Genomic DNA, 16,024 nt, shown 5'->3' with positions numbered 1-16,024 from the left:
CCATAGAATTAACAAAGTAATAATCCTCTAAGATAGATTATGCGTTTTCCAATTTTCCAATAATTTTTCATACAAGGTTCACACAATTCGCATGTTACCAATTTCCATATTATCAGTATCACATAACAGTCTACTCTAGTGATGCCCAGAAGGCCAATATCAAATCTGGGGTATGGGTAAGTCAAGGGTAGTTTGAAAGTCCGAGTGACAAAGATCCAGGGGTACACTCAGGCAATTCTTATATGAGGTGCCTTAGTTAGCCCGGAACACCTTTTGATAACCATGAACCATTGCAACTTTAAGAAATCTTGCAAAAGTAATGGTATATTTCCGGTCAGATTCCGCCAGGCGATGCTGGCTCCAAAGGTAGTCCATGAAAGAGACAGCATCTGCGAGGCAAAGGTCATAGATCGTGAAAATGGTTTGGCCCAAGAGACACACCATTGCGTTACGTCGTGTTCGGGGGTTGGTCTGAATACCAGGGTTAAGGAACCAGTCGACTGACACATAGTCCAGTGTAGTCCCACCGATCAGCGTTAATAGCACACGTGCAAGGTCCCACACTTCTGTGACGTGAGGGCATAGGAGACGATGCTCTCTGGTGTCTACGTCACCACATCGGCCGCAAGCAGCCGAGGGCCATAGGAGGATGGCCGCCGGGCGATGATTAGTGGGTATTAAATTGTTTACAAAGCGATACCATAGCGCTGAAACTTCTGTGGGAAGGGCTAGGTGGTTGATATTAGCCCAAGCGTGGTGCCAGATGACCGACGGTCGTCTGTCCTCCAATTTGTGTGGTGTGAGCTGGCCTCGAAGCGCCTAGTAAAGGCGCTTCGATGTGCGTGCCTTGTCGGTGGCCACTGCTAGGATGTAACTTTGATTGAGGTGATAGTCCTTGACTGTCGTCATCCGGAATGGAATATGTGTCAAGCATACTGGTGCACGCGCCGATTGTAGGCGATAACGGTCGAAAAGCACCGCTGTTGTCCCACCTGGGTCAATCTCACGCAAAAGTGGCGATACGGTGAATCAGGATTGCCGCACATTTGTGGGGAAAGTCAATGAGTCCAAGGCGACTATCGACTTTTGGCAGTGTACAAGTCTGTGCATCAACTTTGAATAGTGCACGCCGCCACAATAGGCAATATACTATTTGTGAGATGGCTCTGCTGGTTTGTTTCGGTAGCGTAAGGAGTTGTGCTACATACCATGCCCGTGATAGGATGTAAGTATTAATCAGTTGGATTCGTTGATGGAGGTCGAGTCGTTGATCAGTGTGACTCACGCAAAGTCCTCTGATGCGCGTGAGAATCCGCCTGCACGTGAGTGTTAACATGCGCTGTGGACAGGCAGTCACCTCAAGACCCAAGATACGTTGTTCCCCTACAATCCGGTAGCATGGGCGTTCGATGGTCAATGATCGTGGTCCTAGTGGGATTAGCACCATTTTGTTGGATTTTAACATGGCACCGGATGCTCGTTCATAAACGTGGAGGACTCGGCGAACCGAATCGATGTCCCTGGCGTTTGCTACAAACACACCTACACCATCCGCCTACGCCACACTGCGGAAGGTGACGCCTGGGAAAGGAACACCATCGACCATCCGTCCGATGTCACGCAGCATGGGGTACAGCGCCAAAGCGATAAAATACACTGACAAGGGACACCCTTGTCGAACTGATCGTCTGATGGGAATTGGTCGTGATCTGCAACCGTTCACAATGATTGTGGAATTTGCTCCATCCAAGAAGTGCCGGATGACTCTTATGAAGTGCTCCCCGAAACCCATCCGCTACATAACGGCCAGCAGGTAGGATGGGAGACCCTATCGGAGGCACCGGCGAAATCTAGGGATCAATTGCAGCCGGGGTTCGAGCGTCGGCGGTGGGTGAGTAAGACAGCATCACGGTATATAGAAGCAGCGGTGAAGGTGGTTCGATTCGAAACGCCACATGATTGAGTGGGACAAAGTACCTTATTCATTCCCTGTTTAAGACGTGAAGCCACACTTCGTGCCACCAACTTATAATCAGTGTTAAGAACGGTGATGGGACGTACGTCTTTAGCCCATCAGTGACCTGTGACCTTTGGATTAAAGCCAATATGTACAGCTAGAAAATCGGCGGGTAGCTCGCAACCAGCAAAAATCTCCTCGCACATTTTGCAGAAGCGGTCTCCTAACAGGCCGGAAAACCTAGCACTTCGATTAGTGCTGGAATGGCACAATCGAAGGGCGGTATCCTTGCGGAGTACCGCCAGAGATGAAAAACCGCAGTGTCAGGGCCTAAATGCTTGCAGCGTGTGCGTTCCACATGAGGGAGTGACATACGGTGGTGCGGGCTGATATGGCAACAGGCGACCGTCGAAAACATCGCAAAAGCAAGTGCCGGAAGGAACGACAATATACGAGAGCACTCGTCAACAGCCCAGTACTACCCTCCATGTCGAGGAGTAAACTGCGACTCCTATTTGAACGCCGCTAGCTGCCAGGGCAGTGGAGAAGCCGTGAGGCCGCCCCACAGCAGCGTCAGGCCGGTGCGAGCTATACTGGCGCGAGCTACACCTAGCCGAGTGCTTACGTCGTCCACCACCTACTGCATATGTGTGTGTGCGTGTGTACACACGTATTCTGCGTGCGTGCGGCGGCGACGACGACGACGTTCGCGAGGAGCTAAGGTTATAACTCCAAACAATTTAATTAAAATTATCTGTGACCAGACCATAAGAGACGCTAACGAGGCATCCGAAGGCACTGTCCTGTGCCCCCATAAATTACCAGCCTAGCGTAATGCGGCTGCAAGTGCGGTCCGGCTAACCGCAAAAAAAAAAAAAAAAAAAAAAAAATTACTTAAGATAATCTTAAATTAATTAAAAGAAATCGTGGTGTGTAAGCAACTAACTACTGGGCACATCAACAACTACGACAAGTTTTGCTACCAGCGGAATATCTGATCACTGCAGAATGTTAACCCATTTCAGGCTGTGTTTTAATTAATTTTAGGTGGGCCGATCCCGGCGGTACTGCAATGCCGGGCCAACCCGCTACAGAGGTGGAGCAAGCCCCTAGCACTCCGTCAGAAGCCAAAAATGAGTTTAATATTCTGGTCGTGTGATGCAGGACGTATCAGATATTAAGCTGATAAGAACAGATACTACACTTTTTTTCCCTCCTACCTCCCCTATAGCCCTACCTTTTCCTCTCCAAAAATGCCGCCATCCTCTAGTGTCGACGCAGCACGTAAAGCAGGGTGTTGTTAGTAGCAAGACTTATTGCCATAAACCGAAAATAAAAGCGGAGGCATACTCTGCTATGCCTCAGGGGGCGACGACACACTACTCAGAAACACACCTCCCTCTGCAGGTGTGAGGCAAGTGATGATTTTAAAAACTAAATAGAAAGAAATAAATAAAGACAGAAATGAAGGCAAAATAAAAAAAAAAAACAGCGACGCAGCACACTCAAACGAACTGGCGAGATAATCCCATCGCCCATAGAATTAACAAAGTAATAATCCTCTAAGATAGATTATGCGTTTTCCAATTTTCCAATAATTTTTCATACAAGGTTCACACAATTCGCATGTTACCAATTTCCATATTATCAGTATCACAGAACAGTCTACTCTAGTGATGCCCAGAAGGCCAATATCAAATCTGGGGTATGGGTAAGTCAAGGGTAGTTTGAAAGTCCGAGTGACAAAGATCCAGGGGTACACTCAGGCAATTCTTATATGAGGTGCCTTAGTTAGCCCGGAACACCTTTTGATAACCATGAACCATTGCAACTTTAAGAAATCTTGCAAAAGTAATGGTATATTTCCGGTCAGATTCCGCCAGGCGATGCTGGCTCCAAAGGTAGTCCATGAAAGAGACAGCATCTGCGAGGCAAAGGTCATAGATCGTGAAAATGGTTTGGCCCAAGAGACACACCATTGCGTTACGTCGTGTTTGGGGGTTGGTCTGAATACCAGGGTTAAGGAACCAGTCGACTGACACATAGTCCAGTGTAGTCCCACCGATCAGCGTTAATAGCACACGTGCAAGGTCCCACACTTCTGTGACGTGAGGGCATAGGAGACGATGCTCTCTGGTGTCTACGTCACCACATCGGCCGCAAGCAGCCGAGGGCCATAGGAGGATGGCCGCCAGGCGATGATTAGTGGGTATTAAATTGTTTACAACGCGATACCATAGCGCTGAAACTTCTGTGGGAAGGGCTAGGTGGTTGATATTAGCCCAAGCGTGGTGCCAGATGACCGACGGTCGTCTGTCCTCCAATTTGTGTGGTGTGAGCTGGCCTCGAAGCGCCTAGTAAAGGCGCTTCGATGTGCGTGCCTTGTCGGTGGCCACTGCTAGGATGTAACTTTGATTGAGGTGATAGTCCTTGACTGTCGTCATCCGGAATGGAATATGTGTCAAGCATACTGGTGCACGCGCCGATTGTAGGCGATAACGGTCGAAAAGCACCGCTGTTGTCCCACCTGGGTCAATCTCACGCAAAGTGGCGATACGGTGAATCAGGATTGCCGCACATTTGTGGGGAAAGTCAATGAGTCCAAGGCGACTATCGACTTTTGGCAGTGTACAAGTCTGTGCATCAACTTTGAATAGTGCACGCCGCCACAATAGGCAATATACTGTTTGTGAGATGGCTCTGCTGGTTTGTTTCGGTAGCGTAAGGAGTTGTGCTACATACCATGCCCGTGATAGGATGTAAGTATTAATCAGTTGGATTCGTTGATGGAGGTCGAGTCGTTGATCAGTGTGACTCACGCAAAGTCCTCTGATGCGCGTGAGAATCCGCCTGCACGTGAGTGTTAACATGCGCTGTGGACAGGCAGTCACCTCAAGACCCAAGATACGTTGTTCCCCTACAATCCGGTAGCATGCGCGTTCGATGGTCAATGATCGTGGTCCTAGTGGGATTAGCACCATTTTGTTGGATTTTAACATGGCACCGGATGCTCGTTCATAAACGTGGAGGACTCGGCGAACCGAATCGATGTCCCTGGCGTTTGCTACAAACACACCTACACCATCCGCCTACGCCACACTGCGGAAGGTGACGCCTGGGAAAGGAACACCATCGACCATCCGTCCGATGTCACGCAGCATGGGGTACAGCGCCAAAGCGATAAAATACACTGACAAGGGACACCCTTGTCGAACTGATCGTCTGATGGGAATTGGTCGTGATCTGCAACCGTTCACAATGATTGTGGAATTTGCTCCATCCAAGAAGTGCCGGATGACTCTTATGAAGTGCTCCCCAAAACCCATCCGCTACATAACGGCCAGCAGGTAGGATGGGAGACCCTATCGGAGGCACCGGCGAAATCTAGGGATCAATTGCAGCCGGGGTTCGAGCGTCGGCGGTGGGTGAGTAAGACAGCATCACGGTATATAGAAGCAGCGGTGAAGGTGGTTCGATTCGAAACGCCACATGATTGAGTGGGACAAAGTACCTTATTCATTCCCTGTTTAAGACGTGAAGCCACACTTCGTGCCACCAACTTATAATCAGTGTTAAGAACGGTGATGGGACGTACGTCTTTAGCCCATCAGTGACCTGTGACCTTTAGATTAAAGCCAATACGTACAGCTAGAAAATCGGCGGGTAGCTCGCAACCAGCAAAAATCTCCTCGCACATTTTGCAGAAGCGGTCTCCTAACAGGCCGGAAAACCTAGCACTTCGATTAGTGCTGGAATGGCACAATCGAAGGGCGGTATCCTTGCGGAGTACCGCCAGAGATGAAAAACCGCAGTGTCAGGGCCTAAATGCTTGCAGCGTGTGCGTTCCACATGAGGGAGTGACATACGGTGGTGCGGGCTGATATGGCAACAGGCGACCGTCGAAAACATCGCAAAAGCAAGTGCCGGAAGGAACGACAATATACGAGAGCACTCGTCAACAGCCCAGTACTACCCTCCATGTCGAGGAGTAAACTGCGACTCCTATTTGAACGCCGCTAGCTGCCAGGGCAGTGGAGAAGCCGTGAGGCCGCCCCACAGCAGCGTCAGGCCGGTGCGAGCTATACTGGCGCGAGCTACACCTAGCCGAGTGCTTACGTCGTCCACCACCTACTGCATATGTGTGTGTGCGTGTGTACACACGTATTCTGCGTGCGTGCGGCGGCGACGACGACGACGTTCGCGAGGAGCTAAGGTTATAACTCCAAACAATTTAATTAAAATTATCTGTGACCAGACCATAAGAGACGCTAACGAGGCATCCGAAGGCACTGTCCTGTGCCCCCATAAATTACCAGCCTAGCGTAATGCGGCTGCAAGTGCGGTCCGGCTAACCGCAAAAAAAAAAAAAAAAAAATTACTTAAGATAATCTTAAATTAATTAAAAGAAATCGTGGTGTGTAAGCAACTAACTACTGGGCACATCAACAACTACGACAAGTTTTGCTACCAGCGGAATATCTGATCACTGCAGAATGTTAACCCATTTCAGGCTGTGTTTTAATTAATTTTAGGTGGGCCGATCCCGGCGGTACTGCAATGCCGGGCCAACCCGCTACAGAGGTGGAGCAAGCCCCTAGCACTCCGTCAGAAGCCAAAAATGAGTTTAATATTCTGGTCGTGTGATGTAGGACGTATCAGATATTAAGCTGATAAGAACAGATACTACACTTTTTTTCCCTCCTACCTCCCCTATAGCCCTACCTTTTCCTCTCCAAAAATGCCGCCATCCTCTAGTGTCGACGCAGCACGTAAAGCAGGGTGTTGTTAGTAGCAAGACTTATTGCCATAAACCGAAAATAAAAGCGGAGGCATACTCTGCTATGCCTCAGGGGGCGACGACACACTACTCAGAAACACACCTCCCTCTGCAGGTGTGAGGCAAGTGATGATTTTAAAAACTAAATAGAAAGAAATAAATAAAGACAGAAATGAAGGCAAAATAAAAAAAAAAACAGCGACGCAGCACACTCAAACGAACTGGCGAGATAATCCCATCGCCCATAGAATTAACAAAGTAATAATCCTCTAAGATAGATTATGCGTTTTCCAATTTTCCAATAATTTTTCATACAAGGTTCACACAATTCGCATGTTACCAATTTCCATATTATCAGTATCACAGAACAGTCTACTCTAGTGATGCCCAGAAGGCCAATATCAAATCTGGGGTATGGGTAAGTCAAGGGTAGTTTGAAAGTCCGAGTGACAAAGATCCAGGGGTACACTCAGGCAATTCTTATACGAGGTGCCTTAGTTAGCCCGGAACACCTTTTGATAACCATGAACCATTGCAACTTTAAGAAATCTTGCAAAAGTAATGGTATATTTCCGGTCAGATTCCGCCAGGCGATGCTGGCTCCAAAGGTAGTCCATGAAAGAGACAGCATCTGCGAGGCAAAGGTCATAGATCGTGAAAATGGTTTGGCCCAAGAGACACACCATTGCGTTACGTCGTGTTCGGGGGTTGGTCTGAATACCAGGGTTAAGGAACCAGTCGACTGACACATAGTCCAGTGTAGTCCCACCGATCAGCGTTAATAGCACACGTGCAAGGTCCCACACTTCTGTGACGTGAGGGCATAGGAGACGATGCTCTCTGGTGTCTACGTCACCACATCGGCCGCAAGCAGCCGAGGGCCATAGGAGGATGGCCGCCAGGCGATGATTAGTGGGTATTAAATTGTTTACAACGCGATACCATAGCGCTGAAACTTCTGTGGGAAGGGCTAGGTGGTTGATATTAGCCCAAGCGTGGTGCCAGATGACCGACGGTCGTCTGTCCTCCAATTTGTGTGGTGTGAGCTGGCCTCGAAGCGCCTAGTAAAGGCGCTTCGATGTGCGTGCCTTATCTGTGGCCACTGCTAGGATGTAACTTTGATTGAGGTGATAGTCCTTGACTGTCGTCATCCGGAATGGAATATGTGTCAAGCATACTGGTGCACGCGCCGATTGTAGGCGATAACGGTCGAAAAGCACCGCTGTTGTCCCACCTGGGTCAATCTCACGCAAAGTGGCGATACGGTGAATCAGGATTGCCGCACATTTGTGGGGAAAGTCAATGAGTCCAAGGCGACTATCGACTTTTGGCAGTGTACAAGTCTGTGCATCAACTTTGAATAGTGCACGCCGCCACAATAGGCAATATACTGTTTGTGAGATGGCTCTGCTGGTTTGTTTCGGTAGCGTAAGGAGTTGTGCTACATACCATGCCCGTGATAGGATGTAAGTATTAATCAGTTGGATTCGTTGATGGAGGTCGAGTCGTTGATCAGTGTGACTCACGCAAAGTCCTCTGATGCGCGTGAGAATCCGCCTGCACGTGAGTGTTAACATGCGCTGTGGACAGGCAGTCACCTCAAGACCCAAGATACGTTGTTCCCCTACAATCCGGTAGCATGCGCGTTCGATGGTCAATGATCGTGGTCCTAGTGGGATTAGCACCATTTTGTTGGATTTTAACATGGCACCGGATGCTCGTTCATAAACGTGGAGGACTCGGCGAACCGAATCGATGTCCCTGGCGTTTGCTACAAACACACCTACACCATCCGCCTACGCCACACTGCGGAAGGTGACGCCTGGGAAAGGAACACCATCGACCATCCGTCCGATGTCACGCAGCATGGGGTACAGCGCCAAAGCGATAAAATACACTGACAAGGGACACCCTTGTCGAACTGATCGTCTGATGGCAATTGGTCGTGATCTGCAACCGTTCACAATGATTGTGGAATTTGCTCCATCCAAGAAGTGCCGGATGACTCTTATGAAGTGCTCCCCGAAACCCATCCGCTACATAACGGCCAGCAGGTAGGATGGGAGACCCTATCGGAGGCACCGGCGAAATCTAGGGATCAATTGCAGCCGGGGTTCGAGCGTCGGCGGTGGGTGAGTAAGACAGCATCACGGTATATAGAAGCAGCGGTGAAGGTGGTTCGATTCGAAACGCCACACGATTGAGTGGGACAAAGTACCTTATTCATTCCCTGTTTAAGACGTGAAGCCAAACTTCGTGCCACCAACTTATAATCAGTGTTAAGAACGGTGATGGGACGTACGTCTTTAGCCCATCAGTGACCTGTGACCTTTGGATTAAAGCCAATATGTACAGCTAGAAAATCGGCGGGTAGCTCGCAACCAGCAAAAATCTCCTCGCACATTTTGCAGAAGCGGTCTCCTAACAGGCCGGAAAACCTAGCACTTCGATTAGTGCTGGAATGGCACAATCGAAGGGCGGTATCCTTGCGGAGTACCGCCAGAGATGAAAAACCGCAGTGTCAGGGCCTAAATGCTTGCAGCGTGTGCGTTCCACATGAGGGAGTGACATACGGTGGTGCGGGCTGATATGGCAACAGGCGACCGTCGAAAACATCGCAAAAGCAAGTGCCGGAAGGAACGACAATATACGAGAGCACTCGTCAACAGCCCAGTACTACCCTCCATGTCGAGGAGTAAACTGCGACTCCTATTTGAACGCCGCTAGCTGCCAGGGCAGTGGAGAAGCCGTGAGGCCGCCCCACAGCAGCGTCAGGCCGGTGCGAGCTATACTGGCGCGAGCTACACCTAGCCGAGTGCTTACGTCGTCCACCACCTACTGCATATGTGTGTGTGCGTGTGTACACACGTATTCTGCGTGCGTGCGGCGGCGACGACGACGACGTTCGCGAGGAGCTAAGGTTATAACTCCAAACAATTTAATTAAAATTATCTGTGACCAGACCATAAGAGACGCTAACGAGGCATCCGAAGGCACTGTCCTGTGCCCCCATAAATTACCAGCCTAGCGTAATGCGGCTGCAAGTGCGGTCCGGCTAACCGCAAAAAAAAAAAATTACTTAAGATAATCTTAAATTAATTAAAAGATATCGTGGTGTGTAAGCAACTAACTACTGGGCACATCAACAACTACGACAAGTTTTGCTACCAGCGGAATATCTGATCACTGCAGAATGTTAACCCATTTCAGGCTGTGTTTTAATTAATTTTAGGTGGGCCGATCCCGGCGGTACTGCAATGCCGGGCCAACCCGCTACAGAGGTGGAGCAAGCCCCTAGCACTCCGTCAGAAGCCAAAAATGAGTTTAATATTCTGGTCGTATGATGCAGGACGTATCAGATATTAAGCTGATAAGAACAGATACTACACTTTTTTTCCCTCCTACCTCCCCTATAGCCCTACCTTTTCCTCTCCAAAAATGCCGCCATCCTCTAGTGTCGACGCAGCACGTAAAGCAGGGTGTTGTTAGTAGCAAGACTTATTGCCATAAACCGAAAATAAAAGCGGAGGCATACTCTGCTATGCCTCAGGGGGCGACGACACACTACTCAGAAACACACCTCCCTCTGCAGGTGTGAGGCAAGTGATGATTTTAAAAACTAAATAGAAAGAAATAAATAAAGACAGAAATGAAGGCAAATTAAAAAAAAGCAGCGACGCAGCACACTCAAACGAACTGGCGAAATAATCCCATCGCCCATAGAATTAACAAAGTAATAATCCTCTAAGATAGATTATGCGTTTTCCAATTTTCCAATAATTTTTCATACAAGGTTCACACAATTCGCATGTTACCAATTTCCATATTATCAGTATCACAGAACAGTCTACTCTAGTGATGCCCAGAAGGCCAATATCAAATCTGGGGTATGGGTAAGTCAAGGGTAGTTTGAAAGTCCGAGTGACAAAGATCCAGGGGTACACTCAGGCAATTCTTATATGAGGTGCCTTAGTTAGCCCGGAACACCTTTTGATAACCATGAACCATTGCAACTTTAAGAAATCTTGCAAAAGTAATGGTATATTTCCGGTCAGATTCCGCCAGGCGATGCTGGCTCCAAAGGTAGTCCATGAAAGAGACAGCATCTGCGAGGCAAAGGTCATAGATCGTGAAAATGGTTTGGCCCAAGAGACACACCATTGCGTTACGTCGTGTTCGGGGGTTGGTCTGAATACCAGGGTTAAGGAACCAGTCGACCGACACATAGTCCAGTGTAGTCCCACCGATCAGCGTTAATAGCACACGTGCAAGGTCCCACACTTCTGTGACGTGAGGGCATAGGAGACGATGCTCTCTGTTGTCTACGTCACCACATCGGCCGCAAGCAGCCGAGGGCCATAGGAGGATGGCCGCCAGGCGATGATTAGTGGGTATTAAATTGTTTACAACGCGATACCATAGCGCTGAAACTTCTGTGGGAAGGGCTAGGTGGTTGATATTAGCCCAAGCGTGGTGCCAGATGACCGACGGTCGTCTGTCCTCCAATTTGTGTGGTGTGAGCTGGCCTCGAAGCGCCTAGTAAAGGCGCTTCGATGTGCGTGCCTTGTCGGTGGCCACTGCTAGGATGTAACTTTGATTGAGGTGATAGTCCTTGACTGTCGTCATCCGGAATGGAATATGTGTCAAGCATACTGGTGCACGCGCCGATTGTAGGCGATAACGGTCGAAAAGCACCGCTGTTGTCCCACCTGGGTCAATCTCACGCAAAGTGGCGATACGGTGAATCAGGATTGCCGCACATTTGTGGGGAAAGTCAATGAGTCCAAGGCGACTATCGACTTTTGGCAGTGTACAAGTCTGTGCATCAACTTTGAATAGTGCACGCCGCCACAATAGGCAATATACTGTTTGTGAGATGGCTCTGCTGGTTTGTTTCGGTAGCGTAAGGAGTTGTGCTACATACCATGCCCGTGATAGGATGTAAGTATTAATCAGTTGGATTCGTTGATGGAGGTCGAGTCGTTGATCAGTGTGACTCACGCAAAGTCCTCTGATGCGCGTGAGAATCCGCCTGCACGTGAGTGTTAACATGCGCTGTGGACAGGCAGTCACCTCAAGACCCAAGATACGTTGTTCCCCTACAATCCGGTAGCATGCGCGTTCGATGGTCAATGATCGTGGTCCTAGTGGGATTAGCACCATTTTGTTGGATTTTAACATGGCACCGGATGCTCGTTCATAAACGTGGAGGACTCGGCGAACCGAATCGATGTCCCTGGCGTTTGCTACAAACACACCTACACCATCCGCCTACGCCACACTGCGGAAGGTGACGCCTGGGAAAGGAACACCATCGACCATCCGTCCGATGTCACGCAGCATAGGGTACAGCGCCAAAGCGATAAAATACACTGACAAGGGACACCCTTGTCGAACTGATCGTCTGATGGGAATTGGTCGTGATCTGCAACCGTTCACAATGATTGTGGAATTTGCTCCATCCAAGAAGTGCCGGATGACTCTTATGAAGTGCTCCCCGAAACCCATCCGCTACATAACGGCCAGCAGGTAGGATGGGAGACCCTATCGGAGGCACCGGCGAAATCTAGGGATCAATTGCAGCCGGGGTTCGAGCGTCGGCGGTGGGTGAGTAAGACAGCATCACGGTATATAGAAGCAGCGGTGAAGGTGGTTCGATTCGAAACGCCACATGATTGAGTGGGACAAAGTACCTTATTCATTCCCTGTTTAAGACGTGAAGCCACACTTCGTGCCACCAACTTATAATCAGTGTTAAGAACGGTGATGGGACGTACGTCTTTAGCCCATCAGTGACCTGTGACCTTTGGATTAAAGCCAATACGTACAGCTAGAAAATCGGCGGGTAGCTCGCAACCAGCAAAAATCTCCTCGCACATTTTGCAGAAGCGGTCTCCTAACAGGCCGGAAAACCTAGCACTTCGATTAGTGCTGGAATGGCACAATCGAAGGGCGGTATCCTTGCGGAGTACCGCCAGAGATGAAAAACCGCAGTGTCAGGGCCTAAATGCTTGCAGCGTGTGCGTTCCACATGAGGGAGTGACATACGGTGGTGCGGGCTGATATGGCAACAGGCGACCGTCGAAAACATCGCAAAAGCAAGTGCCGGAAGGAACGACAATATACGAGAGCACTCGTCAACAGCCCAGTACTACCCTCCATGTCGAGGAGTGAACTGCGACTCCTATTTGAACGCCGCTAGCTGCCAGGGCAGTGGAGAAGCCGTGAGGCCGCCCCACAGCAGCGTCAGGCCGGTGCGAGCTATACTGGCGCGAGCTACACCTAGCCGAGTGCTTACGTCGTCCACCACCTACTGCATATGTGTGTGTGCGTGTGTACACGCGTATTCTGCGTGCGTGCGGCGGCGACGACGACGACGACGTTCGCGAGGAGCTAAGGTTATAACTCCAAACAATTTAATTAAAATTATCTGTGACCAGACCATAAGAGACGCTAACGAGGCATCCGAAGGCACTGTCCTGTGCCCCCATAAATTACCAGCCTAGCGTAATGCGGCTGCAAGTGCGGTCCGGCTAACCGCAAAAAAAAAAAAAAAAAAAAAAAAATTACTTAAGATAATCTTAAATTAATTAAAAGAAATCGTGGTGTGTAAGCAACTAACTACTGGGCACATCAACAACTACGACAAGTTTTGCTACCAGCGGAATATCTGATCACTGCAGAATGTTAACCCATTTCAGGCTGTGTTTTAATTAATTTTAGGTGGGCCGATCCCGGCGGTACTGCAATGCCGGGCCAACCCGCTACAGAGGTGGAGCAAGCCCCTAGCACTCCGTCAGAAGCCAAAAATGAGTTTAATATTCTGGTCGTATGATGCAGGACGTATCAGATATTAAGCTGATAAGAACAGATACTACACTTTTTTTCCCTCCTACCTCCCCTATAGCCCTACCTTTTCCTCTCCAAAAATGCCGCCATCCTCTAGTGTCGACGCAGCACGTAAAGCAGGGTGTTGTTAGTAGCAAGACTTATTGCCATAAACCGAAAATAAAAGCGGAGGCATACTCTGCTATGCCTCAGGGGGCGACGACACACTACTCAGAAACACACCTCCCTCTGCAGGTGTGAGGCAAGTGATGATTTTAAAAACTAAATAGAAAGAAATAAATAAAGACAAAAATGAAGGCAAAATAAAAAAAAAAACAGCGACGCAGCACACTCAAACGAACTGGCGAGATAATCCCATCGCCCATAGAATTAACAAAGTAATAATCCTCTAAGATAGATTATGCGTTTTCCAATTTTCCAATAATTTTTCATACAAGGTTCACACAATTCGCATGTTACCAATTTCCATATTATCAGTATCACAGAACAGTCTACTCTAGTGATGCCCAGAAGGCCAATATCAAATCTGGGGTATGGGTAAGTCAAGGGTAGTTTGAAAGTCCGAGTGACAAAGATCCAGGGGTACACTCAGGCAATTCTTATACGAGGTGCCTTAGTTAGCCCGGAACACCTTTTGATAACCATGAACCATTGCAACTTTAAGAAATCTTGCAAAAGTAATGGTATATTTCCGGTCAGATTCCGCCAGGCGATGCTGGCTCCAAAGGTAGTCCATGAAAGAGACAGCATCTGCGAGGCAAAGGTCATAGATCGTGAAAATGGTTTGGCCCAAGAGACACACCATTGCTTTACGTCGTGTTCGGGGGTTGGTCTGAATACCAGGGTTAAGGAACCAGTCGACTGACACATAGTCCAGTGTAGTCCCACCGATCAGCGTTAATAGCACACGTGCAAGGTCCCACACTTCTGTGACGTGAGGGCATAGGAGACGATGCTCTCTGGTGTCTACGTCACCACATCGGCCGCAAGCAGCCGAGGGCCATAGGAGGATGGCCGCCAGGCGATGATTAGTGGGTATTAAATTGTTTACAACGCGATACCATAGCGCTGAAACTTCTGTGGGAAGGGCTAGGTGGTTGATATTAGCCCAAGCGTGGTGCCAGATGACCGACGGTCGTCTGTCCTCCAATTTGTGTGGTGTGAGCTGGCCTCGAAGCGCCTAGTAAAGGCGCTTCGATGTGCGTGCCTTGTCGGTGGCCACTGCTAGGATGTAACTTTGATTGAGGTGATAGTCCTTGACTGTCGTCATCCGGAATGGAATATGTGTCAAGCATACTGGTGCACGCGCCGATTGTAGGCGATAACGGTCGAAAAGCACCGCTGTTGTCCCACCTGGGTCAATCTCACGCAAAGTGGCGATACGGTGAATCAGGATTGCCGCACATTTGTGGGGAAAGTCAATGAGTCCAAGGCGACTATCGACTTTTGGCAGTGTACAAGTCTGTGCATCAACTTTGAATAGTGCACGCCGCCACAATAGGCAATATACTGTTTGTGAGATGGCTCTGCTGGTTTGTTTCGGTAGCGTAAGGAGTTGTGCTACATACCATGCCCGTGATAGGATGTAAGTATTAATCAGTTGGATTCGTTGATGGAGGTCGAGTCGTTGATCAGTGTGACTCACGCAAAGTCCTCTGATGCGCGTGAGAATCCGCCTGCACGTGAGTGTTAACATGCGCTGTGGACAGGCAGTCACCTCAAGACCCAAGATACGTTGTTCCCCTACAATCCGGTAGCATGCGCGATCGATGGTCAATGATCGTGGTCCTAGTGGGATTAGCACCATTTTGTTGGATTTTAACATGGCACCGGATGCTCGTTCATAAACGTGGAGGACTCGGCGAACCGAATCGATGTCCCTGGCGTTTGCTACAAACACACCTACACCATCCGCCTACGCCACACTGCGGAAGGTGACGCCTGGGAAAGGAACACCATCGACCATCCGTCCGATGTCACGCAGCATGGGGTACAGCGCCAAAGCGATAAAATACACTGACAAGGGACACCCTTGTCGAACTGATCGTCTGATGGGAATTGGTCGTGATCTGCAACCGTTCACAATGATTGTGGAATTTGCTCCATCCAAGAAGTGCCGGATGACTCTTATGAAGTGCTCCCCGAAACCCATCCGCTACATAACGGCCAGCAGGTAGGATGGGAGACCCTATCGGAGGCACCGGCGAAATCTAGGGATCAATTGCAGCCGGGGTTCGAGCGTCGGCGGTGGGTGAGTAAGACAGCATCACGGTATATAGAAGCAGCGGTGAAGGTGGTTCGATTCGAAACGCCACATGATTGAGTGGGACAAAGTACCTTATTCATTCCCTGTTTAAGACGTGAAGCCACACTTCGTGCCACCAACTTATAATCAGTGTTAAGAACGGTGATGGGACGTACGTCTTTAGCCCATCAGTGAC

General features: G+C 49.2%; 4 pseudogenes; all 4 read right to left on the bottom strand.

Moving 5' to 3' along the window:
• Positions 1 to 2,999: 2,999 nt before the first annotated feature.
• On the bottom strand, positions 3,000 to 3,212 carry LOC124719949 (annotated as a pseudogene).
• A 3,272-nt stretch (positions 3,213 to 6,484) lies between these two features.
• LOC124721251 lies at positions 6,485 to 6,697 on the bottom strand (annotated as a pseudogene).
• Positions 6,698 to 9,961: 3,264 nt separating this feature from the next.
• On the bottom strand, positions 9,962 to 10,174 carry LOC124720949 (annotated as a pseudogene).
• Positions 10,175 to 13,452: 3,278 nt separating this feature from the next.
• Positions 13,453 to 13,665, bottom strand: LOC124720938 (annotated as a pseudogene).
• Positions 13,666 to 16,024: the final 2,359 nt, after the last annotated feature.

The sequence above is a fragment of the Schistocerca piceifrons genome, chromosome 1, assembly GCF_021461385.2.
Source record: "Schistocerca piceifrons isolate TAMUIC-IGC-003096 chromosome 1, iqSchPice1.1, whole genome shotgun sequence".
Classification (NCBI taxonomy): Eukaryota; Metazoa; Arthropoda; class Insecta; order Orthoptera; family Acrididae; genus Schistocerca; species Schistocerca piceifrons.
The sequence above is the reverse complement of the archived record's forward strand: the minus strand, read 5'-3'. Positions and strand labels throughout refer to the sequence as shown.